Here is a 26,240-nt window from a genome sequence, read left to right as displayed (position 1 = left end):
TAGTAGTAATTTCAGTGTCCTTCTCCTTCTGTAGATGCTCACGACAGTAGCAAATGAACATCCGACCAGCTTCGCCGATTTCTAAATACTTGTTCACAGGCTCTGCATTATAATAATCTGCCCTTTGTCAAAGTCACTTACCTCAATCGCTTTTCCCATATCTTTGCTAGCGTGATATCTGTCCATATCTGCTCTGCTTACATACTATTGTTACCGCGTCACGTTCCCACGAAGCCACCAGGCGGCATCCAACGCCGCAGCGGGCAGTGCTCATAATGTTTTGGCTCATCAGTGTAATTTGCCAGTGCAGTAGCACTGTAAGTAAGTAAAAGTACTTCTCCCCATATCTGATGACTCCCTGCTCCCTCTTCCCATTGCGGTGCATGTTCATTAATCAGGAACCAACACAATGTTTTCCCCCTATACTTTTCGATTTTCCGGTGCTACGTGCCACTGTTAGTTCTCTGTATAAGAAATTACTGGTTTGCGCCCTTCCCAGTATGATCCCTTTTCCCTCCTCCTTCATCGTCTTCCTAGCCACTCTTGGTTAAATCACAAGATTTAATGATGCAGTTTATGATTTTTTCTAAACTTTTAACTAGCTCTTTTACATTTTTCTAAAAAAAAGTTATTTCCTCCACGACCATTACTCTTATTCTGAATCTGTTTTTGTGTGTAATTTGTAGGTCAACTTTTAACTCGGGTTCCACCGCCATTAAAACCATGGCATCCGATGGTAGGTATTGATCCTCAACATTTGTAACAGTAGCACCAATGTAGATTTTGTACTCACGTGAGACAATAACACCTATTAAGGCCCTTTATATGGTTTTTATATTTAATTGTGAACGTTACCTAAGCATTGTCCTTGCACTTTTACGACAACGACGTTCTTTTGGCAGACGTTTTGACAATACACTACGCCGAAACGCGTAACCATCATAATTCTTTAACAGCGAGTGATCTGATATTATTATCGACCAAATAAAGCGGTGGAAAACAAAGACATAATCATTATTCTTCGACGAGTCGCATGAGTGTATCGTGAGTGATCGTCTTGTAGACTGACTACATTTTTCCAGGGATCTGCCAATAAACTTTACATACATTGTGGTCAGAATATTGTCTTTTTTACCCCTTTGAAGGTCGCATCGCTAGTACCTTTTAGCACTAACAACATACTATTTTAGCTAACGTAAGTAAGAGTGTGAAAAAAAATTAGGTCAAACTGGAAACGAACTATCACTGAAAACGTTTCAATTAGATAACTCCTGAATGAGACAATATCGGGTACGCAACGAACTGGGGCATCCTAGACACGACATACACATCCATGCAGGTAGTATTAGTGGCCTACATGCAACGCCGTTTTGCGGATATTTGGTAGTTCTCACTCACGTGTTAGTTGCAGCTGCTGGACACAAAGCTGCAAGGGGAGAACACGCTAGTGTTTGCCTTGTTACGCCTCGGTACACTCAGTGGCTTATTAGAAGACATCCACCGCAGCAGTCTGCACATTACGTGTGGAATTACGGGACGGGGGCCGGAATTATATTGCATACGGTTTTCCGTGTCTGACGGGACTCACACCCCGTTGGTCCGAGCTTCCGCTGGTAAATTGTGTGTATAGGCAGCGCTGCATGTTGACGTAGTTTCCAGAGTTCCAAATGAAATTCACTTGGGCAGCCCGCCGCTGCTGTTACCACCTGTACAGCCCACTGGACATGCTACGCGTGTTGCTGCTGCTGCTTCACAAATGAGAATGAATAGAACCCACGGGAGAAGCACCCTTCGCTCTAAACTACTCATCTTCTTTTCTTTATTCCTTCACGTTTCTCAGATATGTGATCACATTTATACCTGACGTGTTCTTCCTAACAGTCTTTCAGAAGGGCTCCAGTAATGACCTGGAAAATGGGCCTCTTACGTCATGTTTAAGGTGACATTCAGCAGTAAAGCTATCAGCATTGTCACCTTTCCATCATGATCACTGCTGTGTCTAGGCGCCTCTCATCCTGCTTCCTACGTAAGGGTCTTTGATTTTCACATGTACGTTTCTCCTGCTTTTTTTACACTGTCAATCCATTTTCCATTATGTCATCCTTTTCACCTTTTCTGATCACGAGGAATCCCACATTCAGTCTTCTTAGGCCTTCTACATCTGAAACTCTATATTCTGCAAACCATCATTTGGTGCATGATGGAGGATAATTTGCGAAGCTGTTAGGTATTCCCTTTACTGTTTCACAATCAAATTAAACGAGCCAGAAATGAATGGCCGTGTGCTACAAGGCCTAATTTCTCTTAATATGTCATCGTCGTCCTTACGCGTGTTCTACATCGGTTGCAATAGGATCGTTTTGCGGTCTGTCGAAAATGCTACTTCCCTAAACTTCCTGTATATGTTTTCGAAAAGAGCGTATTTTCCGTCCCAGGCATTCACTATGCACTTGACGCAGAATTTTCTTAATACTCGCGCGTTGATAAAACATATCTGAATAAAGTTTAGCTACACCCCAGTGAACTGCTTCGATACTAATCCGACCTTGTAGAGACCATAAAACCCGGAATAGTACTAAAGAATGGGCCGCACAAGTTTTATGCTCACAGTCTTCCTTAAAGGCGAGATGCAGTTTTCTAGAGTTACTCCAAGAAACATTCGCCTTCCTATAACCGACTTTAACTGTTCACTCCATTTCATGTCGTTTTATAACGTTACATCGAGATATTTCATAGATTCTACTGTGTGAAGCATCACTGATATTGTATTCGAACATTATTTTTTTCCCTAACTGACGCATTAGTGTACATTTTTTTCTTTTTTATGTTTATCTGTCTTTTTTTTCTATTATCCAGTTTCTGAAGTTCTTCTGGCTGTACAGTAAACAAAAGAACCTCATCTGCCAAGCAAAGGCAGTTCGATTACGTAAGATTACACGTACTCCATCTTTCATGTATGTATCTACATCCACACTCTGCAAATCACTATGAAGTACATGGCAGAGGACACATACTACTGTAATGTATTACTCGGGCTATTCAAATTCCGTTCACTTACAGAGAGCGGGAAAAGTGGTCGTTTGAACTCCTGTGCGCGTGCTGTAATTAATAAAATCTTATCCTAGTTGTCTCTAAAGAAGCTGTAGGGAAGCAGCCTATTCACGTCGTATATAATTCACATCAGTCTTTCCATTGTGTGCCAGCCAGTTCCCTGTAAGTAGCTCTGACGTCATAAATGTTGCGCAATACTTTAAAAATCAAGTAAGTAACCTGAAACGTTTCTAGCATGTCAGGAGTAATACTAAATCAATATGTGTCGAATATCAGTTCAATAACTTTAACCATTTTCGAAATTTGGATGTTTTTCTGTAAAAATCACTGGCGCAACAGAAAAGAGCGAGAAACTTACAAATTTATATTTAGATTCCTTTTTAATAATAATTTAGTAGAAACAGTATTCTGGATCTCACAAATTAAAATTTTAGTTGAAATTCAGATTTTCTGGTATTTGTCTAAAAAATTAAGGAAGAAAGATAGATTAAGTAGGCGAATAAATAAGGCTAGGATGTTTAAATTTAAGTAGAAGGGAGATCGGCAATAATCTTAAAGATGTGAGAAGTTTCAACTGAATAACTATAAAACTATAGCGATAGCGATAGCGTATCTCCTAAGGGCAAGTTCAGAGCTCGTCTACTGCGTGTAGTGTAATTAAATTGATTCTCTCACCTAAAATATTAGACTTAGCCACGTCAGATTTTTATTATGATTACTTACCTATGTGCTGATTGCACATTTAATTTGAGAGCTTCATCGGCAATCAGCAAAGGAAGCAATGATTTATTCAATAACTTAAAGTGGTGCATTACTAGCCCAGCAGCTAGTCGGGAGAGCCGATTTGATCAGGTGTTCCATTAGCCGTCGGCTCCGTGGCTTTATATATAAGAACGCTGCGCTAGAAAAAAGGCCCCAGTTCTCTCCAGACACTGATTAGCGCACCATCTGTGCCGGGAGTCGCGTCGCATCGGTATCATTGCTATAAACAGCCTCGGATGCCGTAATAAGTTACTCGGGATACGTGTAACCATGAAATCGTTTTCGAGTGAAGTGTTAATTCTAGGATGACTTTAATGCATATGTTGTATTTTCACGTGCCGTCGTGGGACAGACCTTCAACCATTATTTAGCGCGGCATTTGATGAACATTATCATCAAATTATGGCGGGCATTCACTTAAACCTTTAATTTGAACATCTATAGTTGCATCAGCGCATTAGACTCTGAACTGCTCTGTTAGTTGGATTGTGTGGATTCTTCTTTTTGGTCTGTGACTTTCAGAATATAGTGAATATTTTAGAGAGAATCGTTTTTGATTATGAATCCCAGACAATCTCCTAATTCCTCAGCGCTATAAGCTGTAGCTATAAGTGTATTTCACAGATGAAGTGGGCAGTAGGAATTCTAATTACAGGCTTCACGTTTTGCTAATCACTTTCTGGTTGCCAATATTGTAGTTAGAGAGCCAGTGTTGAGAACGGCAAACAACAGTATTAAATAAATAATATGAACATTTTATGATAACAATTATTCCACCCACCGCCCCAAATATGTTGCTAATCGGCTGGGAAATGCATCTGTTCTACATTACAAACCACACATTTATACATAACAATTATTCCTCCCGCCACCCCACATGTGGTGCATTGGCCGGGAAAGACAAAACATCATATATATAACAATATTCCACCCGCCGCCCCACATATGGTAATCGGCCGGGAAATGCATCTTTTCTACATTACATTCTACACATTATTTATATATAACAAATATTCCACCCACCGCCCCACATATGTTGCTAATCGGCCGGGAAATGCGTCTTTTCTACATTACATTCTACACATTTAAATTACAACAAATACTCCACCCACCGCCCCACATATGGTGCATCTACCGGGAAACATAAACTGAGTAAAAGTGAAAGTGATGTTTAAATATTCGGATTCGGGAGTGAAATGTGACACGCAACTGAGTAATAGAACAGTGATAGTGTTACGTGTGCACGTGGACGACGCAATTGGATCAACAACGCATCTGGATTGACGGAGCTGGCACTGCGTCTAGCAGCGCTGCCGGCATCGCGAGAAGCCAGTTTCGCCTCACCACAGCAACCGGAGCCGCGCCTGCAGGTGCGGGCCTCGCAAACACACAGCATCCGTTGAAGTGCCGTCTGCAGTTCAACGCGCCACGTCGCATCAGTATTCCTGGCACGCCGCGCCGGTAACGCCATACGTCGTGCAGGAGGAACTAAGTTAAGTGAAAAGCTGTTAAAAATTTTACTAACCTGCGCTAAAAGCCTGTCGGAGATGGAACCGCCAGAAGAAACTGAGGTTAAACTTAAATCAGAACCTATGTCTGTTGAGGGAACTGTAAATCCAGACGACGGTTCATGTGTAAATATGCATGAAAATAGTAATGTAAAGTGAAATATGAAGTATTGTCTTCTGACAGTAGTAGGAAAAGGGGCAATGATTCAATAACAGAGACCCCTGTATTAAAGCAGAAATCAGAAATTGTTAATTTATTGGATGATAGTTTATCCGATGAGTTAAAAACGAAACAGTCATCAGAGGTGGTAGAGTTTAAAAAGGATAAGTTAGATATGACTGATCAGTCAGATGTTTCATTTAGTTTTGATGATTCTGGTGTTGGAGCTAGATTTTTGTCACCTGAGTGTGATAAAAAGCCAGCTGGTGAGCAACCCAAAGATACTGAGGCTATTGATTTAAATGTTATATTACAAGCAATAGCTGCCAGTAATGCAAAATTGTCAGCTATTAATGCTAGAATGACAGCTGAATTAAAGTCTGAAATAACAGAGGTCAAAAGCAGTAATGCTGAATTAAAGTATGAGATTGTGGCCAGCCAGACTAATTTTAATAAACGATGGGAGGTAATGGACAATACCTTCAAGGCTGGTTGCAATAAGTTGAAAGAGGATCTGGATAGTTTGAATCATAAAATTGATTACAATCATGAGGATATTAAGAAAAAGGTTGCTCAACAATTTTCTGAAATGTATAAAACAGTAAAATCCGAAGTTGCTGAGGTTCTCAGAGACTTCCAAATGGAAGATGCGAAGCTGGAGCACACGCTAACGGAAAAGATTGAAGCGGAATCTGAACTGTGCTCAGATAGGTTTAAAGATGTTAATATAAAAGTAAACATATGTCAAGCGGCAGTAGATGCAATCAAAACTGATACTACTCATATTGCGCAAAGAGTAGATATGTTGAAATGAGAGTATAAAATATTAGTACTAACATTGCTAACATTGAGAGTAAAGTAGCTTCAGTAACTTCTGGTAATGGTAGTATGCAACAAATTGTAGCTGCAAACGCCGCTTTTATCGGGTGTCGGCAGTTCTTGCGGTTCGATCCAGATAAAAATATACACCCGCTATATTTCTGGAACGATTTTGAAGATGTGATTCCACCAACTAGGTCTGAACGAGAGAAAATCTCATTTATTAGAAGTCATTTAGCAGTTGACGCCAGGCGTTGGTCAGCTGATCTTATGTTGAAGTGTAAAACATTAGCGGAATTTAAAACAGCTTTCATTAATGAGTATTGGTCTAGCAATAAGCAAAATGAAGTGTTTAGAGAATTTTGGAGTGGAAAACGTTTCAACGTAGGCAAAGAATCTGTTAAAGAGTTTGCTAGGTCATGGATCTCACGTTTGTCACATTTGGCCGAAAAGCTAAAACCTGCAATGGTAATACTAGGTCTTGAAGCCAAACTGCCATGGTATTGGAAAACTAGAATTATATCTGCCCCTAGAGACAATCTTGATCGTTTCATTGAGTATTTGGAGCGTGTAGAGCGTGTTGCTGCCAATGAGGAGCAATCACGTAATAACAGAAATGGTAATACCACTAGTAGTAATTTTAAGAACGAGCAGAACGGCAATGTAAACATCAGAACAGTAGGTGTTCGCCATCCTAAGAGAGGTAGGAATTGGAGAAATAATTACCAGAACCAACAATGGCATCCAAATGATAGTAATTTTGTTCCTAACAAAAATGAGCAAGTAAACAACAGCGTTGAAAGCAATGCTGTGCCAGTTAACTATAATGTAAATAAAGGTAACAGTAGTAGGCCGAGGCAGGAAAACTAGTTCCCATCTATGAGGACACTGGCGCTCACCAGGCGGTTATTTTTCCTATGCCAGTAGTTACAGTAATTGGTAAGACAGATCAGAATACTCAGACTGAACATGTGGATGAGGGGTCGGTAGCATCTAAGGATACAGCAGAAATATTAGATCACTCACAGTATTTGATAGATAACGTGTTGAAGACGGTTTCTAAGTGGGAAGAGAAAGAGAAGGCACAGCAGTGTAAGGGCAGGGAAGAGCTACCAAATATTGAATTGTCAGGTGAACAAGTAGAAGAAATTCATGCTTATATTTACGATGAGGATGATGTGCTTTTATCTAAAGTGACTGTGCAGGATGTTGATACTGTACTAATACATTTAGGACAGGAGGTAAGAGAGAATGTATTGGATAGCCTGTTGGGGGTCGATGAACCCAGTAGCTGTGACCAGTTGTCACTTGAGAAGGAACCCGATGATAATAGTGAAAGTGGTTTAGCTGTAACTAGTGTTATGCCCGGTCTGGAGGCGCAGAATCGCTCAGACTACAGTAATTTGGGTCATGTTCAGCAAACTAAAGGTAATGAAGTCGTGCGGTGTTTCGATTTGAAATTAATAGACCGACTGGAAAAGGCAGCTGAAAATGTAATTCAGGAAACCCCTACACACTTTGACCTAAAGGTAATGAAGACAGATGTCGATCACTTTAGTTGGAGACGAATCCAAAAGGAACTATTGGATGAGTTTTAGGAACAACTGTACAACCTAGAATAAGCCACCCTATAATAATAGTGAATATGTTGGGTATCAATGTACGTTGTCTCTTAGACAGTGGAAGTGAGGTGAGTGCGATATCTCAGTCCTTCTTTGATGCATTACCTGGTAAAGACAAGCTTACAGTAATGAGGGTATCAGGACTAAGAATAATTGGTGCTACTGGCAAGGTGTTAAAAACTCAAAAACGGTAAAACAAGAAGCTTTGCTGCTCTTTGATATTAATGGTAATATAATTGATCATCCATGCTTAATTGTAAACAATCTCAGTATTGAGGTTTTAATTGGCATACATTTCTTGTCGAATTATCAGAGTGTTGTTGACTTTGAAAGAAGCCAGTTAAAAATGGTCCTGCCGATAGCCAGAGTAATTACGGTACCTTTTATTGATAAACATGTAGTAACTAATGATGAAACTTGTGAGCTGCCTGTACGGGTTCTAAAAAACAGGAGATATTCGGACGAGGGTGTTAATCTTAGTAAAAGTAAGCTAAACACAGAAGAAGAAGAAGCAATTATTTTGGACAAAATAGAAGCTAAATTGCAGGAAATCGATAAAATTTCAGCTAATCAGAAGGAAGAAAAGAAATTCATGTTCATATATCAAGGACCTTTCAGGATCATAGGAAAACCACATGCCAATGCATATAGGCTAGACTACCCTAAGAGTAAAATGGTATTAGGTCTCAGGAACGTGATCGACCTAAAGAAGTTCATAGGTAGTGAATGAATTCTGTAGGGAGGAGGTTGTTCTGTAACCTCTACACAGTATGGGTGCTGTGCAGTCCCAGCTGTGTGAGATCTTCTTGCCTTTTCAGGTCTCACTCATTCTTCAACTTTCCTATCCACCTAAAATTTCGACCTCTTCTTTCCAACACATTAATATTTCCGTTATGGTTATCAAGCCAATAATAAAGTAATGGATTCTGTAGAGAGGAGGTTGTTCTGTAACCTCTACACAGTGTGGCAGCTGTGCAGTCCCAGGTGTGTGAGATCTTCTTTCCTTTTCAGGTCTCACTCATTCTTCATCTTTCCTATCCACCAAAATTTTGGCTCTTACTCTCAAATACTAAAATTTCCGGTATCACTATCAAGCCATGAGTTTTGTAACCATTCTACCCACCGATTAGTGAAGTAAATACCTAATGTGACAAACCTAACAGTGACATAAACAACAGAGAAGTATGACGTAATTAAGATACAAATGTATTTCAGTAACAAGTATGTGTAGAACCCTGGTAATATTATGAGTACAAAGTGTTATTTTATTTGAAATGGTCCACCAACAGTAATTTAAAATGATATACGAATTCGTGTACAAGCAGGATCTGAAGTGGGAGTGAAACCTATTGTATGCTGTAGAGCTAACTAATTAAGTGTAAATGAGATTGCTTAATGTTATGAAAAATATGCAGATAAGTTGTAAGAATGAACTCACCTTGTGTAGCAAGGAATGGCAGTGTAATAGAATTGAACAGTGTTTGTGGTTGAGACGTGAATGACACGTCCTTGAAATATTTATAAGGTTGGGGCTGGCCATTATTTGGTGTAGTGTGGGACAGGACACACCTACACGTATTGAGGTTATGAGTTGGAGGCGTGAATGCGACCATAGGTATCCTTATGTTAGATGAGACAGAGCAGCTCATGGTGTCCTATAGGCTTAAGGAATTTAGCATTACGCTCGGCCGTAATTACTTAATGCACTTTAGTGGTAGCTCGAGAGAGACTCCCTATGGTTTCAGCATCCAATCAAGTGGAAATGGATTGCAAAGTGAGCAAACTGATCAGCTGCAATACACTATAGATATGAAATAAATGTGCTATCCTATGCGTTAAATGTTAATAGAGTGAGTATTAAATAAGTACATACACTAGCAACATAATTGAGTAACATAATGGCAGACGTGAAACATTATTTATAGCTCAGCATAAATACACTTCGATGAAGTAAGTACATAATTGCAGATGTGGAACTGACACAGCAGCAGAGGACCAATAAGTGGATTTAGTAGTCAACCAAACTTAGTGTGTTTTGAACACTCAGAACTGTACTATTACCACAAGTTACTCACATGTAAAAAGAAGCTGAGAAGACAACTACTAATCAAATATACTCATACTATCTCTAAGAATAAGGTAATCAAAGATGAGTCAGCTAAGTGAATAAAATGCAATTGTATCAGGACTGTACCAAGAATTGGTTCAGTGTTCCGGCCCAGAAATAATAAATTGAAATGAAATAGGGTTTATGATTGTATGCCTTGAGCATAAATTTTCTCTAGTACGTGACTAATGACGTTTTGAATCATTTGTTTACCGATTTTATGACAGTTAAGTAACCGCGATAGTAAAATTTAAAAAGTTCTGTTAACTTTGTTCCAGTAACATATTGAAAGATAAAATGTATATACCCCCATTTCATTGTGACCCACCCTTAGATATTAAGTGAACAGAATCTGAGGCACTCTTTTTTGTTTGTTCTACAGGACAAACCAGATAATGGCAGCCTGGTAGCTGCGTGAAAGCGTGGAGTGACTTGGACACAACTCACAGTGACCCCTCCCCTTTCCCCACGTAATTTAGAGTGAACGTGAAGGACGCACTCCATAGCAACTTCCCCTCCTCTACCCTTGTGAATGGAAGTGTAGAACGCCAGCCAAAGCGGCTACAACCACGTGTGTAAAAATGAAATTGTCATGATTTGTGAAATTTTCTTTCAGGTTTAGAAAAGACTGCTAAGATATAATTATCTTTTTATGTGTTATTTTCTTTGAATTTGTGTATGTAATAATGTATTTAATGGATTTAAAATTTTCATAATGTTACATATTTTATGTGTTTGTTTGCCTAAGGCAATATGTATGCCAAAGTGTTTCATTGATTTTGCTTAAATTTTGAGTGATAATGTTGCTTAAGAGGCAGTGAACACGAAAGAAATTTAAATAATTGATGTAGGTAATCAGTTTTGTTTAATATTTCTATATGTTTACGTTCATATTTTAATTTTCATAGGGAGTTAAGCTGTACTCTTGCTTCCCTTTTTGTAATTAATTTTTGTATTTCTTTCTTTTTCCCATTTACATTAAAGAAAGTAGATGGTGATGTAGGGAAGCGGCCTACTCACGCCATATAAAATTCACATCAGTCTTTCCATTGTGTGCCAGCCAGTCCGCTGTAACTAGCTCTGACGTCATAAATGCTGGGCAATACTTTAAAAATCAAGTAAATAACCTGAAACGTTTCTAGCATGTCACGAGTAATACTAAATCAATATGTGTTGAGTATCAGTTCAATAACTTTAACCATTTTCGAAATTTGGATGTTTTTCTGTAAGAATCATTGGCGCAACAGAAAAGAGCTGGAAACTTAAAAATTTATATTTAGATTCCTTTTTCATAATAATTTAGCAGAATCAGTATTCTGGATCTCAAAAATTAAAATTTTAGTTCAAATTCATGATTTTCTGGTTTTTATCTAAAAAATTAAGGAAGCAAGATAGATTAAGTTTTTATTTTGGTCATCAGTCTACTGACTGGTTTGATGCGGCCCGCCACGAATTCCTTTCCTGTGCTAACCTCTTCGTCTAAGAGTAGCACTTGCAACCTACGTCCTCAATTATTTGCTTGACCTATTCCAATCTCTGTTCTCCTCTGCCGTTTTTGCCCTCTACAGCTCCCTCTAGTACCATGGAAGTCATTCCCTCATGTCTTAGCAGATGTCCTATCATCCTGTCCCTTCTCCTTATCAGTGTTTTCCACATATTCCTTTCCTCTCCGATTCTGCGTAGAACCTCCTCATTCCTTACCTTATCAGTCCACCTAATTTTCAACATTCGTCTATAGCACCACATCTCAAATGTTTCGATTCTCTTCTGTTCCGGTTCTCCCACAGTCCATGTTTCACTACCATAGAATGCTGTACTCCAGACGTACAGCCTCAGAAATTTCTTCCTCAAATTAAAGCCGGTATTTGATATTAGTAGACTTCTCTTGGCCAGAAATGCCTTTTTTGCCATAGCGAGTCTGCTTTTGATGTCCTTGCTCCATCCGTCATTGGTTATTTTACTGCCTAGGTAGCAGAATTTCTTAACTTCATTGACTTCATGACCATCAATCCTGATGTTAAGTTTCTCGCTGTTCTCCTATCTACTACTTCCCATAACCTTCGTGTTTCTCCGATTTACTCTCAAACCATACTGTGTACTCATGAGACTGTTCATTCCGTTCACCAGATCATTTAATTCTTCTTCACTTTCACTCAGGATAGCAATGTCATCAGCGAATCGTATCATTGATATCCTTTCACCTTGTATTTTAATTCCACTCCTGAACTTTTCTTTTATTTCCATCATTGCTTCCTCGATGTACAGATTGAAGAGTAGGGGCGAAAGACTACAGCCTTGTCTTACACCCTTCTTAATACTAGCACTTCGTTCTTGATCGTCCACTCTTATTATTCCTTCTTGGTTGTTGTACATATTGTATATGACCCATCTCTCCCTATAGCTTACCCTAGTTTTTTCAGAATCTCGAACAGCTTGCACCATTTTATATTGTCGAACGCTTTTTCCAGGTCGACAAATCCTATGAAAGTGTCTTGAATTTTCTTTAGCCTTGCTTCCATTATTAGCTGTAACGTCAGAATTGTCTCGCTCGTCCCTTTACTTTTCCTAAGGCCAAACTGATCGTCACCTAGCGCGTTCTCAATTTTCTTTTCCATTCTTCTGTATATTATTCTTGTAAGCAGCTTCGATGCATGAGCTGTCAAGCTGATTGTGCGATAATTCTCGCACATGTCAGCTCTTGCCGTCTTGCATGATGCTTTTCCGAAAGTCAGATGGTATATCGCCAGACTCATAAATACTACACACCAACGTGAATAGTCGTTTTGTTGCCACTTCCCCCAATGAATTTAGAAATTCTGATGGAATGTTATCTATCCCTTCTGCCTTATTTGACCGTAAGTCCTCCAAAGCCCTTTTAAATTCCGATTCTAATACTGGATCCCCTATCTCTTCTAAATTGACTCCTGTTTCTTCTTCTATCACATCAGACAAATCTTCACCCTCATGGAGGCTTTCAATGTATATTTTCCACCTATCTGCTCCCTCCTCTGCATTTAACAGTGGAATTCCCGTTGCACTCTCAATGTTACCACCGTTGCTTTTAATGACACCAATGGTTGTTTTGACTATCCTGTCCTTCCGACAATCATATCTATTTCGATGTCTTCCCATTTTTTCTGCATCCATTTCGTCTTAGCTTCCCTGCACTTCCTATTTATTTCATTCCCCAGCGACTTGTATTTCTGTATTCCTGATTTTCCCAGAACATGTTTGCACTTCTTCCTTTCATCAATCAACTGAAGTATTTCTTCTGTTACCCATGGTTTCTTCGCAGCTACCTTCTTTGTACCTATGTTTTACTTCCCAACTTCTGTGATGGCCCTTTTTAGGGATGTCCATTCCTCCTCAACTGTACTGCCTACTGCGGTATTCCTTATTGCTGTATCTATAGCGTTAGAGAACTTCAAACGTATCTCGTCATTACTTAGTACTTCCATATCCCACTTCTATGGGTATTGATTCTTCCTGACTAATGTCTTGAACTTCAGCCTACTCTTCATCACTACTATATTGTGATCTGAGTCTATATCTGCTCCTGGGTACACCTTACAATCCAGTATCTGATTCCGGAATCTCTGTCTGACCATGATGTAATCTAATTGAAATCTTCCCGTATCTCCCAGCCTTTTCCATGTATACCTCCTCCTCTAGTGATTCTTGAACAGGGCATTCGCTATTACTAGCTGAAACTTGTTACAGAACTCAATTAGTCTTTCTCCTCTTTCATTCCTTGTCCCAAGCCCATATTCTCCTGTAACCTTTTCTTCTACTCCTTCCCCTACAACTGCATTCCAGTCTCCCATGACTATTAGATTTTCCGTCCCCCTTTACATACAGCATTACCGTTTCAATATCCTCATACACTTTCTCTATCTGTTCTTCTTCAACTTGCGACGTCGGCATGTATACCTGAACTATCGTTGTTGGTGTTGGTCTGCTGTCGATTCTGATTAGAACTACCCAGTCACTGAACTGTTCACAGTAACACACCCTCTGCCCTACCTTCCTATTCATAATGAATCCTACACCTGTTATACCATTTTCTGCTGCTGTTGATATTATCCAATACTCATCTGACCAGAAATCCTTGTCTTCCTTCCACTTCACTTCACTGACCCCTACTATATCCAGATTGAGCCTTTGCATTTCGCTTTTCAGATTTTCTAGTTTCCCTACCACGTTCAAGCTTCTGACATTCCACGCCCCGACTCGTAGAACGTTATCCTTTCGTTCAGTATTCAATCTTTTTCTTATGGTAACCTCTCCCTTGGCAGTCCCCCCCCGGAGATCCGAATAGGGCACTATTCCGGAATCTTTTGTCAATGGAGAGATCATCATGACACTTCTTCAATTACAGGCCACATCTCCTGTGGATAAACGTTACGTGTCTTTAATGCAGTGGTTTCCATTGCCTTTTGCATCCTCATGTCGTTGATCATTGCTGATTCTTCCGCCTTTAGGGGCAATTTCCCACCCCTAGGACAAGAGAGTGCCCAGAACCACTATCCGCTCCTCTGCCCTCTTTGAGAAGGCCGTTGGCAGAATGAGGCTGGCTTCTTATGCCGGACGTCTTCGGCCGCTAATGCTGATTATTTATCAAAATTTAGGCAGTGGCGTGGATCGAACCTAGGACCGAAGACGTTTTGATTATGAATCCGCTATAATCATAAAGATGTGAGAAGTTTCAACTGAATAACTATAAAACTATAGCGATAGCGTATCTCCAAAGGGCAATTTCAGAGCTCGTCTACTGCGTGTAGTATAGTTAAATTAATTCTCTCGCCTAAAATATTTGACTTAGCCATGTCAGACTTTTATTATCATTACTTATCTGTGTGCTGATTGCACATTTAAATTGAGAGCTTCATTGGCAATCAGCAAAGGAAGCAATGATTTATTCGATAACTTAATGCGGTGCATTACTAGCGCAGTGGCTAGTCGGGAGAGCCGATTTGATCAGGCGTTCCCTCAGCCGTCCGCACCGCAGCTTTATATATAAGAACGCTGCGCGAGAAAAAAAGGCTCCAGTTCTCTCCAGACGCTGATTAGCGGACCATCTGTGCCGGGAGTCGCGTCGGATCGGTATCATTGCTATAAACAGCCTCGGATGCCGTAATAACTTACCCGGGATACGCGTAACCATGAAATCGTTTTCGAGTGAAGTGTTAATTCTAGGATGACTTTAATGATCTATCTTCAATTTGCGTATGTCGTATTTTCATGTGCTGTCGTGGGACAGACATTCAACCATTATTTAGCGTTTTTGATTATGAATCCCAGACAATCTCCTAATTCCTCAGCGCTATAAGCTGTAGCTATAAGTGTATTTCTCAGATGAAGTGGGCACTAGGAATTCTAATTACAGGCTTCACGTTTTGCTAATCACTTTCTGGTTGCTAATATTGTAGTTAGAGAGCCAGTGTTGAGAATGGCAAACAACAGTATTAAATAAATAATAGGAACATTTTATAATAACAATTATTCCACCCGCCGCCCCACATATGTTGCTAATCGACCGGGAAATGCATCTTTTCTACACTACAAACCACACATTTTATATATAACAATTATTCCAGCTGCCGCCCCACAAAGCGGCGCTTAGGAGGTTGTCGAATATTGCTTGACTCATCATTTAATCTTGGTTCTTGAATTTCACTAACTAACTAAGATTTCGTGAAATAATTCGTCTTTGTCTTTAAGCATTGATCAGTTCAATTCTTCCAGACTTTCCGTGATTTTCTTACATTGGTTAGACAAACCTGTGACCTGCTGTGCTGTCCTTCTTTGCATACGATCAATATCCCTGGTAATCCTATTTTGTATCAGTTGCACACACGACAGAAATGTTTTAGAACGGGTCGCAAGAGCGTTATGTAAACAATTTCTAGACTAACTACATTTACTTAGTACTCTCCAAATGTACACAACTCTCCTTGTGAGCCAATGTCAAGGTTCCTCTTCATATCTCTGTAAATTGTTAGAACTAAATATTTTTGTGAGTTGAACCATTCCCATTGTGTTTCTATGTCTTTTCCTTTTTTGCAGTGCTAAAATTTAGATTTGTAAACATTTAAACCAAGTTCTCAATGTTTGTTGTAGTTTGAACCTGAAGAATCGTCCGCGAAAGGTTCGAAATTGAGAGTAATATTGTTATTATGGTAATTAATATACAACATAACCAGGTGGGGACACAACACACTGAATGTTGCATTTTGGTTCCCAGTTTATGAAGAGCGATGTGCCCTTGACCCGAGCTTTTTGCTATAAAAATGTTGTTGATTATTACGTCTAATTACTGCACGGTCATTACCCAGACAGGAAAAAGCACATAACAAGCTGCTATCGTAGAAGAAACTAAATAGCATTACCTTATCAGTATACAAACTTATACTCACATAGCACCAGCTACTGCAACGTTCGTCACCTTCACTGTATAGTAAGTAACGCGACGATAACACCATCACATTTGGAACAACCATCTTAGGTGTACAAGAGGTTATATTTGTTGTCAGTGGGTCGCCTAACGATGTTAAAGTTGTAGGAAAATTAAAGGATACTGATAGTTAAGTCAAGTCCGCTTATAATGGTGTTTTGACAGCTCTGTAAATTGGAAAAGTTGGCAGACAAAAATTTATATATATTTCCGATTGACGGTTTACAAAGTGATGCTAACATGAGAGGTGACACTCCCAATCACCCACTTTAACATTGTCCGTCAGAGAAACTTACATATTTTAGGGTCTAACCTCGGTGTTTCTTGATGCTACATTTGCTGTGTGTGGTTAATGACTTTTCTAAATGAGGAAATTGTGAGCAGAATGTTCTTGTGACTGTGAGTGTAACCTGTGGAGAGCTTGTTACTGGGGGTCTATAGCAGAAGCGATCGGGAACACGGAGTGGCTTTCGCCTCCTCTAGTTTTCGATCGAATAGAAATATGCCATTCCTGCTCCCACCTACACTGCCATTCATGTACACATTCTCCTAAGAGTTTCTGTACTGATGCCTTTCCATTGCAGAACTCACTCTCCAGTCATCCAACACATACTCATCGAGATCCTTTAGTATTTATTTAAATGTCTCCTGACAACTTTCTTCAACAAAAAAGACGGCCTCTTATGTTCTGTTGGCAAAGTGTTAATGAAAAGCTGAATTACTTTCCAGTACTGTATGAGTGGTCGGCATGCTGATTCCATTTTAAGTTAGACAAGATTGCTTCCTGTGGCACGGCTTTTAAGATTCTGAGTGTAACGCTTTCTACTCTACAGCAGACCAGTATAGCGTCATAATTACAGATTATACTTCTACGAAGCTTTTAGACTGTCTTGTAACTTGTGAGACTTTCGCGATTAATCCCTGCCTAGTGGATGCTCATAAACTCCCAGCTTTTTCGAACTGGCCAGGTGTCTGCAGGCTGTCCTTAAACAGCCCAATCCACGTCTCACTATGCAGACATCAGCCTGCAGAGTAGGCCACTAATTACCTCAGCAAGAAGTGGTTGTTGTCAAAGTCCTGCCCGTAGACGGACGCCGACCATAATGCCACATTCGATTCCCTCACAATGGTGAAGTCTTGTGTAGTGACAGCGTGCTAGTAATCTCCGAATTCTCACAAATATGTCTCATTATTGACTCCCAGACTACTGTCTGTTAGCGGCAATTAAAGCTCCGTGTGGTCGCTCATTGTCTTTCTTTAGCTTCCCTACATCGCATCTAAGAAATACAGATACCTTACTTTCTCTTAAATGAGAACATTCTGTAGCTTCAGAGACAGTTCACTACTTCTGAATTGCTTTCAATGAGAAACTGAGGTAGTTGTCTCCATTACTTTCTTCAAATTTAACTCAGCCTCCTTCAGTCTGGTTACGCTGCTTTTTGCTGAAATGTCGACCACCTTTTGTCAATGGGTTTGAACCAGCCATCAAAGTTTTCGTATAAACTGCCACCTCTTTCACAGCCATTTACTATCTGTTTTCTCTGTTCTACCTATCTGCCTAGGACTTCCTACATCTCTCCTCCGCTTGTTTCCTATCTGCTTCGCCTTTATTCCCGTCTGCCACTGCCTTCCTGTCTCCCTCCTGCCCTTCTTTCCTATCTGCTTCTGGTTGTTTTCCACCTTTTTCCTTCTTCCTCTGCTTTGTTTCCTAACTGTCCCAGCTTTTTCTATCATCTATTTGACCAGAATGGAATATCTCCGATTACCGCGAAACCTGAGCTGCTCTGCGCAATGGCCGACCATTTTTCAAGGATAACACTAAATTCACTCTGTAGGTTATCGATCTGGTTACCTTTGTCTGAGGCAACGCAACTTCTGCTGATACCACACACACAAAATATTCTGACTCTACCTCCTCTGATCCCATTGAATGCTCCTCACTAAAATTTCCTTGCTTCCCAAGGTTATCCTCAAGTAGCTCTGTCCATGTATAAAAGGTATGAAAACAAAATCTAGTACATAGTGAACTATAGCTATCACAAATTTAACAAGAGAACGTGATCCTGAGCCTAAAGCATCCTCACTTGCAGTACAAAGAAATCTTCATTTGCAATACAAATTTTCATAGTGGAATCCACCAAAATACAAGCAAATACAAAAGTAACAATTAACAAATAGCACACAGTTTGTCGCTCCCACATTAACATATGTTGCAGATGAAGATTAATAGGCAACAAAACACAATGAAAATTGCTACTTTTTGCATCCCAGTTGTGAGTCCTAACTACAAGGAACCAAAATCAGCTATAGTTAACGTAGTGGATGAGGTTTAACATTAAAGTTGCGTGTTTGTTCTCTGTTTTCGAGAGCACTCTGCCCATGATCTGTGTTCTTATATTTTAATGCTTATCATGTCTCTTTACTGCAACGTTGTTACGCAAATCGTATTGAAATAACACACTGCAAAGTTATAATCCCTCGGGAAATAGGCACATCTCCCACTAGCCAATAAATAATTTTATAATCACACAAGAAGATCCTGTGCAGTCTTCATTATCTTCACTAAATAATTTGAAAGTGATCATCGAGTTTGGCAAATGTGCACAACAAATAACACTGTCACAGTGAAAACAACAAACATAGATGCAGCTCAGGTTACATACGTTATTAGTTGGTCTCCTAATAGTGGAAAACTTATAAGGAAATTAAAGAGTGTTGAAATTTAAGACAGTTCTTCTTACATCAGATTTTTATTTACTCTGACTGATGGACACAATTCACAATAAATTGGTACAGGGAAAATTTCTCCAAATTCTGTATTGAATTTCCACAAATTTCAACTAACACCGACGTCAGGTATGCGGACTGTATGGAAGACCGCATGGAGAGAACGCGTCAAATTATCCTTATCAAAGCAGCTCACGAATCGAAAGTAAATGAGACATAATCACAAATAAAACGTTAAATCATTAACTTAAATAGCTTACAAGATCAAGAAAGTTGCCTGCTGCTAACAATATGGACAATTCTATTAGAGACTGGGACACTATTTCCCCAAAATAGTCAAAGTGTGCATCCATCAATACCAGACGGCAGCCGGAAGACAAATGGCTGTGGATCTTAGTTGCCCACACTCAACTCTCTACTTCTAAAAATACTTTATGTGGATGGGACGATTCAATGCTGTTGCCAGTGTGACAGACTGAAATATCACTTGTTTTACGAAACAAACAGGGAACACAGCAGGAACCAACCACATGTGGCATTCAAAGTGCACATTAACGAACATGTGGTTGGTATCTGCCTGCAGCTGCGTCTCCTCGATTGGTTGAGCACCAAGCACTGTGGTAGCGGTGACACATTCGATTGGATAAATGAAAATCATGAAAGAGAGAACAATTGACTTCCTCATGCTTGTTGGACAGTACCGCGGCATATGGCCATTTGACTTTCAGAAAAGACAAAAATGTCTGTGTGGGTATCAACGGCCTCGTGGTGACCCCAGATCTCAGTGAGAGAGGCACTGGCTCCATCCAGAATATCACGAACCATACTGCAGCCCCACTTCCATTCCCTCTGGGAGGAACGCCACCCCTAATAAGATTCATTGACTGCTCTGTGCTGACAAACAGGGATCTGAGAACTCTCTGGGAGTGCAGTCGTCCACGGGGCACATGTACGATTTACCTTTGCCTGAATATCGTCTTCACCTGAGATCTCGATGGTGGGCAGCACTTTCGTTGTTACCACAGGGTACCATGGATGGGAGCAGAGACTCGTAGGGCTGCTTCGTCAGTGACCACAAAATAAACAACGTTGGTTTATGTTCACTGAGACAGCTGCGCCGTTCACTGAGACTGCTGCGCCGTTGGTAGTAGTCGTGCATTGTTTGGCCAATGGATGGAGCATGCCTGTATTACCGTGGTGTTTTGAAACGCACTGCAGCGAGAGGGAACGCTGACATGGGGCATAGTGGACGGAAACTCCAGCTGGACGTCTTGGGAGAAGTCATGGCTCTTGTGATACAGCAGTAAGACAAGGATTGCTGACCGGAATAGCGAACATCCTGTGGACCCTGCAAGCTTTACCTACTTGTTGTGGATACTTCTTTTGTTTAGTGGTTAGCTTGTCCTAGCGAAACTGTCTTCTTGTGGAGAAACCTACCAGCCTAATGGCACTCTCATTATCTGTCGCCGTGTGGTTTTACAAAAAAAGGAGCAGAGTTTCAGAGAAAGAGTTGAGTGTAGTTATGCATGAGTAGTAGATTAAAGTTCATTTGGCCTCACTCTGCATTGTTGCCAAATTTATTCAAGATTTCAGATCCAAGATGGCGGCGTTAGGAGTGGCAACATCGCAATGGTGGGAAGTTCAAGTTTTGGCGGGAAAATCGGTCAATTGGGCTACCTCCACTAATCTAACCATCTTCCCTCCCCATCCTTCCAAAAGTAAAAGGCGGAAAGTTCAAATTTTAGCTGAAAAAAGGTTACTTGGGCCACCTGAACTAACCTAAGGAAATGGTGGAAGGAAAGGTCACTTGGGCTACCTCCACTAACCTAAGTCATCCGATCATAACCACTTCATTGGAATTGGCGGTAAAACGACTCATCCTGTGCTGGGCTGGTGGGTACGATGGATGTAAGTCTTCATTTTGCATGCAGTGTTTACATTAACAATTTGAGTTGTCACAGGCAGTAGATCCATCCATTGTGTACACTATGAGGACCAGACTTCAACTGACCTAGTACACAGTACTGCCACAAGAGGGCGCTGTCATTCCATGGCCGTCTGAGGGAAAAATGGCGGGAAAAGGACTCAGTCTGTGTCCAGCTACTGGAGAGTGGAAGGTGTGTACTTTATTTATTTTAGAACAATTTATATAGGGATGGATTTCACGTAGTTCATTTATTGCGCTGATACGAAACACTCACTCTGACATGTTTGGGGTCAGATTACACAGAATACAGACCTGCAAACTACTCGTAAATCACTGAAATAATGCATTGTACAGCCTACAGAAACGCAAACAACTCGTATATTGTCAAAATAATGCTTGTAAAACGCCTACCAAACAGCTCACTAATTATAAACTGAAAAAATAATGCATAGCAAAACCTACAAACTTGTTCAAAACACATTCACTACACATGAAATTGGCATTATGCAGCCATGCTTGCAATGCTTAAACAGCCAAACATAATGCAGTGTGCAAACACTCATTGCAAGTAGAAACGATTTCGAACTATCGTTAAGAATTCCCACCAAGATGTATGAGCGAACTGTTCGCTACAGAGGCCCCAAGGTGCTCACGCCAGGCCAGTGCGAGCACATTGGTCCAGCCAGCAAGATACCTCTTGACAGTGCACATGTGTTTACTGTTGTAGGCGCAATGGTGCATAGCCTATACACCTGCGGTCAAGCGAAGACCTAATTGCCGAGCGCCTCGTCATCTCAAGCACAGCTAAGAGTCTGTTAGTGCTATACTGATGTCACAGATCTGTGTAAATAGGAGCCAAGTTTCCCTCTGGATGCACTATGGAACTGGTTTGCAATGCTTCCCAGAATAACACAGGTTGCATTCTTCCTAGCAATCCTAACAGGACAGCATGTCCCAATGATGCCATGTGGCGAGATGATTGCGTAGCGTGGCTGGATTTTCGGTGACCTACAACTACTGGTCTAGAGATGTCATAATGACATGGCACAATGGCAAATGAGGGAAAGCATCCCGCCAGAGATGGGTGGTCTGCTTTAACTTGTCTCTTAGAACTTTCTGTACATAACTTGTCCCATCTTGTTCAAACTAGACCGTAGAGCCTCCCATGCCCCAGGAGAAAGGATGTCTTGTGAATGAATGGAGTATTCTGATTGGCACTTACTGAATTTACTCACCAAATTACTGATGCAGCCAGTGTGGGAGCACTGTCCGCCACTTTCTTCTTCTGATGAGACCTTCAGTGACAAAACTGTTTTTTACAGGTAGCCATATTGCACTGGCAGTTAACAACACAAAAGTGGTCGACAGATCGTCAAATACATCCCACGCACTCACTCTGCCACTGTGCAGCGCCGACAGGAAGTTACATATCAACACACACTCCACTGTAGAGTGAAAATCTCATTCTGGAAACATCCCCCAGACTGTGGCTAAGCCACGTCTCCGCAATATCCTTTCTTACCGAAGTGCTAGTTCTGCAAGGTATGCAGGAGAGCTTCTGTGAAGTTAGGAAGCTAGGAGACGAGGTACTGGCGGAATTAAAGCTGTGAGAACGGGTCGTGAGTCGTGCTTGGGTAGCTCGGTTGGCAGAACACTCGCCCGTGAAAGAGAAAGGGTCCCGAGTTAGAGTCTCGGTCCGGCACACAGTATTAATCTCCCAGGAAGTTTCATATCAGCGCACATTCCGCTGCAGAGTGAAAATCTCGTTCTGGAAGCATTCGACCATGATCGAAGTGTCGGAGATAACCCCTGCTGACGGCTCTGGCTCTGGAAATAGAAATATCTGTACCATTCTTATGACAGAACATACTTTTTCAAGTAAAAAAGAATCTTCCATTCCCTTTGCTATCGCAGTATTCCACGTTTATGTTACCTAGACAAATGTGTTTCCGAAATTTCATTACTATGCTAATTATTTTTTGGTGATATTAAATTTTCCGTCAGTGTTTGAATATTACTTGTATTCGTTTGTATAACCTGCAAGATTATAATAATATAATTAGGCATTCTAAATATGTTGTACTAGATTAATTTATCTAAGTATGCTGTACATTAAATCGCACATACAACACTATAAAACATTAATTAGTTCAGTGCATTAAAGAAAAAATACACACGGCATGCATTAGCTCATGAAGGAAGTCGTGGAAGAAGAAAAGTAAGAGCAAGAAGAACTTGGTGGTACACGATTAATGAAGACAGAGGGAAAGAAAGCAACAAGGCTAATTGAGAAATTAAAAGAGCGAGAATTGTAAATGGGAGAAGATGGAAGCATATGCTTTACTGTTTGTCAGAGTGAAAACTGGGCCTTTACATTAACTTTTAGAGAAATGTTGTGAAGACGATAGAAGGAAGTTGTTTAATCTCCTCTTATAACCAACAGGAGTTTGGTTGTGAGCTTAGTGTAGAATAGCTTGTTTCAGAGAAGGACTGTAGCAATTGAGAACGAGTTCCCGAAAGTTTTTGTTTTGTGGCCGGGCATAGCTAGGTTACTGGATAAGTGAGAATATATGTCTAAATTATGACTGATGACAGACACTTAACATTTACTGCAGGGTGCTGCGGTATATCTGAGTTCCCGATGAAGTTGACTGTGGTAGTGACGTGGTGGTGACGTAAGTTGTCTAGCCGCAAGCAACGTAACACCGCCTATGAAACTCCTTCATGGGCACATAGACTCCTGATGTAACGGCACACGAACTCCTGATGTAACGCACATAAGCTTTCTCAAAAATGGTTCAAATGGCTCTGAGCACTATGGGACTTAACTGCTGTGGTCATCAGTCCCCCAGAACTTAGAACTACTTAAACCTAACTAACCTAAGGACAGCACACACATCCATGCCCGAGGCAGGATTCGAACCTGCTACCGTAGCGGTCGCGTGGTTCCAGAATGTAGCGCCTAGAACTGCTCGGCCACACAGGCCGGCTAAGCTTTCTCGGTTCTTACTACACATGCCGTGTTGCTTTAGGTCGCAATAGTAGATGTTCGGTAGAAAGAGTGAGTGCAAATGTTTCCTTTTCATGTCTTGCGGAAATACGTTCGCAGACTTTTAAAGGGCGTACATGTAGTTAATCCGCGTTGTTATCAGCCCGTGTAGTTAAACAACGACGAATGAAGGATTTTATTAACGACTTAATTCTACTGCTAGATTCTGACATATCAAAAAGGCACCATTTGGTTTCAGGCATGTTGTTTCCAGCTTATTCGATTCCATTTCATAGTTATGACGCGCCAACCCTGCTCCGCGACTCCACGCTGTGGAGTACGCTACCCACAAAAACCAGAGCGGGAACCCAAGAAGAAAACTCGGGAACTCCTCTGAGTACATCTCAGGGGGATTCTCCTCAGTATAGGTCATCTGCCTTGCAAATGAGCTTTGCCAGAGAAACCGCACTCCGCTCTGCTCTGCGTGAACCTACGCCTCTCTCAACAGGCTTGAGACTCGGTTTCAGCGAAAACATGCAATTTGCTTGCGAATGTGTCTCCCATACGGTGGCCAGAAGAGGGTCGAAAGTTACGCCAAAGTTACGTCTTCTCTGTGAATAGGGAATTTCATACAGACAAATCCTTCCGACATTGGACGTTTCCATAGTGCTTGACTAACACACCGAAACTCAAGCCAGTGATCGAAATGGTTAGAATATCTCCACTCATCAAAGGCCTTTTATTTCATATCCCTCCAGTATTATACATAGATCTTCCAAAAATTTATGTAGCATCAGTAGCTAATGGAAGATGTATGTTAGCAGTAATAAATTCACCAATCGTGTGTACTGTCTGCTTCTTTCGCATTGCTGTTAAAACGTGGTGTTTAGAATTGTAAGAACGATGCTCACAACAACGTCATGGTCTGTTAATACAGTTTTCTCTTCGGCATCAAGGAGCTACCCCTGCCGTTGACATAAACGTGTTTCTATCGCTTTACCAATTGGCTGTACAACCACTGGTGAGTTGTTCTGGAGGCGGCTTTTGGATAAAGAACTTACGTATCTTAAACCCCTCGTTATTGTATCAGAGACATACTTTTCAAATTACTTTCTGCATCTTCATCATCTTCTTCTTATTCGACTCTTCCCACTAGAGTCAGTCGTTTTCTCCGTCTAGTAGTTAGTCCAGTCTAAAGCTGTTATCCCCTTCTTATCCATTGTTCGATCTGCTTCTTATCAAAAATAATCTCACACCTATTAGTGTTAAAATAGGGGGTGTGTCAACCCTTCCCCTTTATAAAGCCTTGCACTTTTCTGGGCGCACTTTAAATAGTTTGCTTAAGTATTTGTTATAGCCGCCAATTCTTCCTCAAGAGACGCTAGGGTCTAGAGCGAAGTAGACTTTCTAACTAAACCCAGATGTTCTCTGTAGGGTTCAGACAGAGATTCTGGGCAGACCGTTTCATTCCAGGAATGTTATTGTCCACAAATCAACGATGCTACTTTATGACATGGTCCATTATCGTCTCCGAACTATTCCTCTATTGTATTCAGCATACAATACCGTAAAATGTGTTCTCATCCTCCCGCATTTAGCGTTTTATTAATCGTAATAAGGAGGGGGGGAGTTTTGAATAGGCTAGAATTTCATGATTACCAGTGTTCCCGCGATGCAATACGGTATTAGCTCGGTTAGCCTAACACTTCGGGACCTGGTGTTCAACATACTTCACAACGACTTCTTACGCATTTCAACATATTGATCAGCGACTTCTTAGTAACAGTAAATGATTCCTATCACCTTTGAGATCAAGTGGCTGGTTTACTGGACATCATTCGCTTTTAGTTTTGTCCTTCTTTGTGCAGTCTTTCACTGGATTGGTGTACTACATAATCAAACAGTTAAGTTAGTGGACCCATTGCAAAATGGTACACGTTAACCGTATTTACGTGTTAATTACTGCAATACGCATTCTTCAAAAATGGTTCAGATGGCTCTAAGGATTATGGGACTTAATATCTGAGGTCATCAGTCCCCTAGAACTTAGAACAACTTAAACCTAACTAACTTAAGGACACCACACACATCCAAGCCCGAGGCAGGATTCGAAC

Source organism: Schistocerca piceifrons, chromosome 2, assembly GCF_021461385.2.
Source record: "Schistocerca piceifrons isolate TAMUIC-IGC-003096 chromosome 2, iqSchPice1.1, whole genome shotgun sequence".
Lineage (NCBI taxonomy): Eukaryota > Metazoa > Arthropoda > Insecta > Orthoptera > Acrididae > Schistocerca > Schistocerca piceifrons.
The sequence above is the reverse complement of the archived record's forward strand: the minus strand, read 5'-3'. Positions refer to the sequence as shown.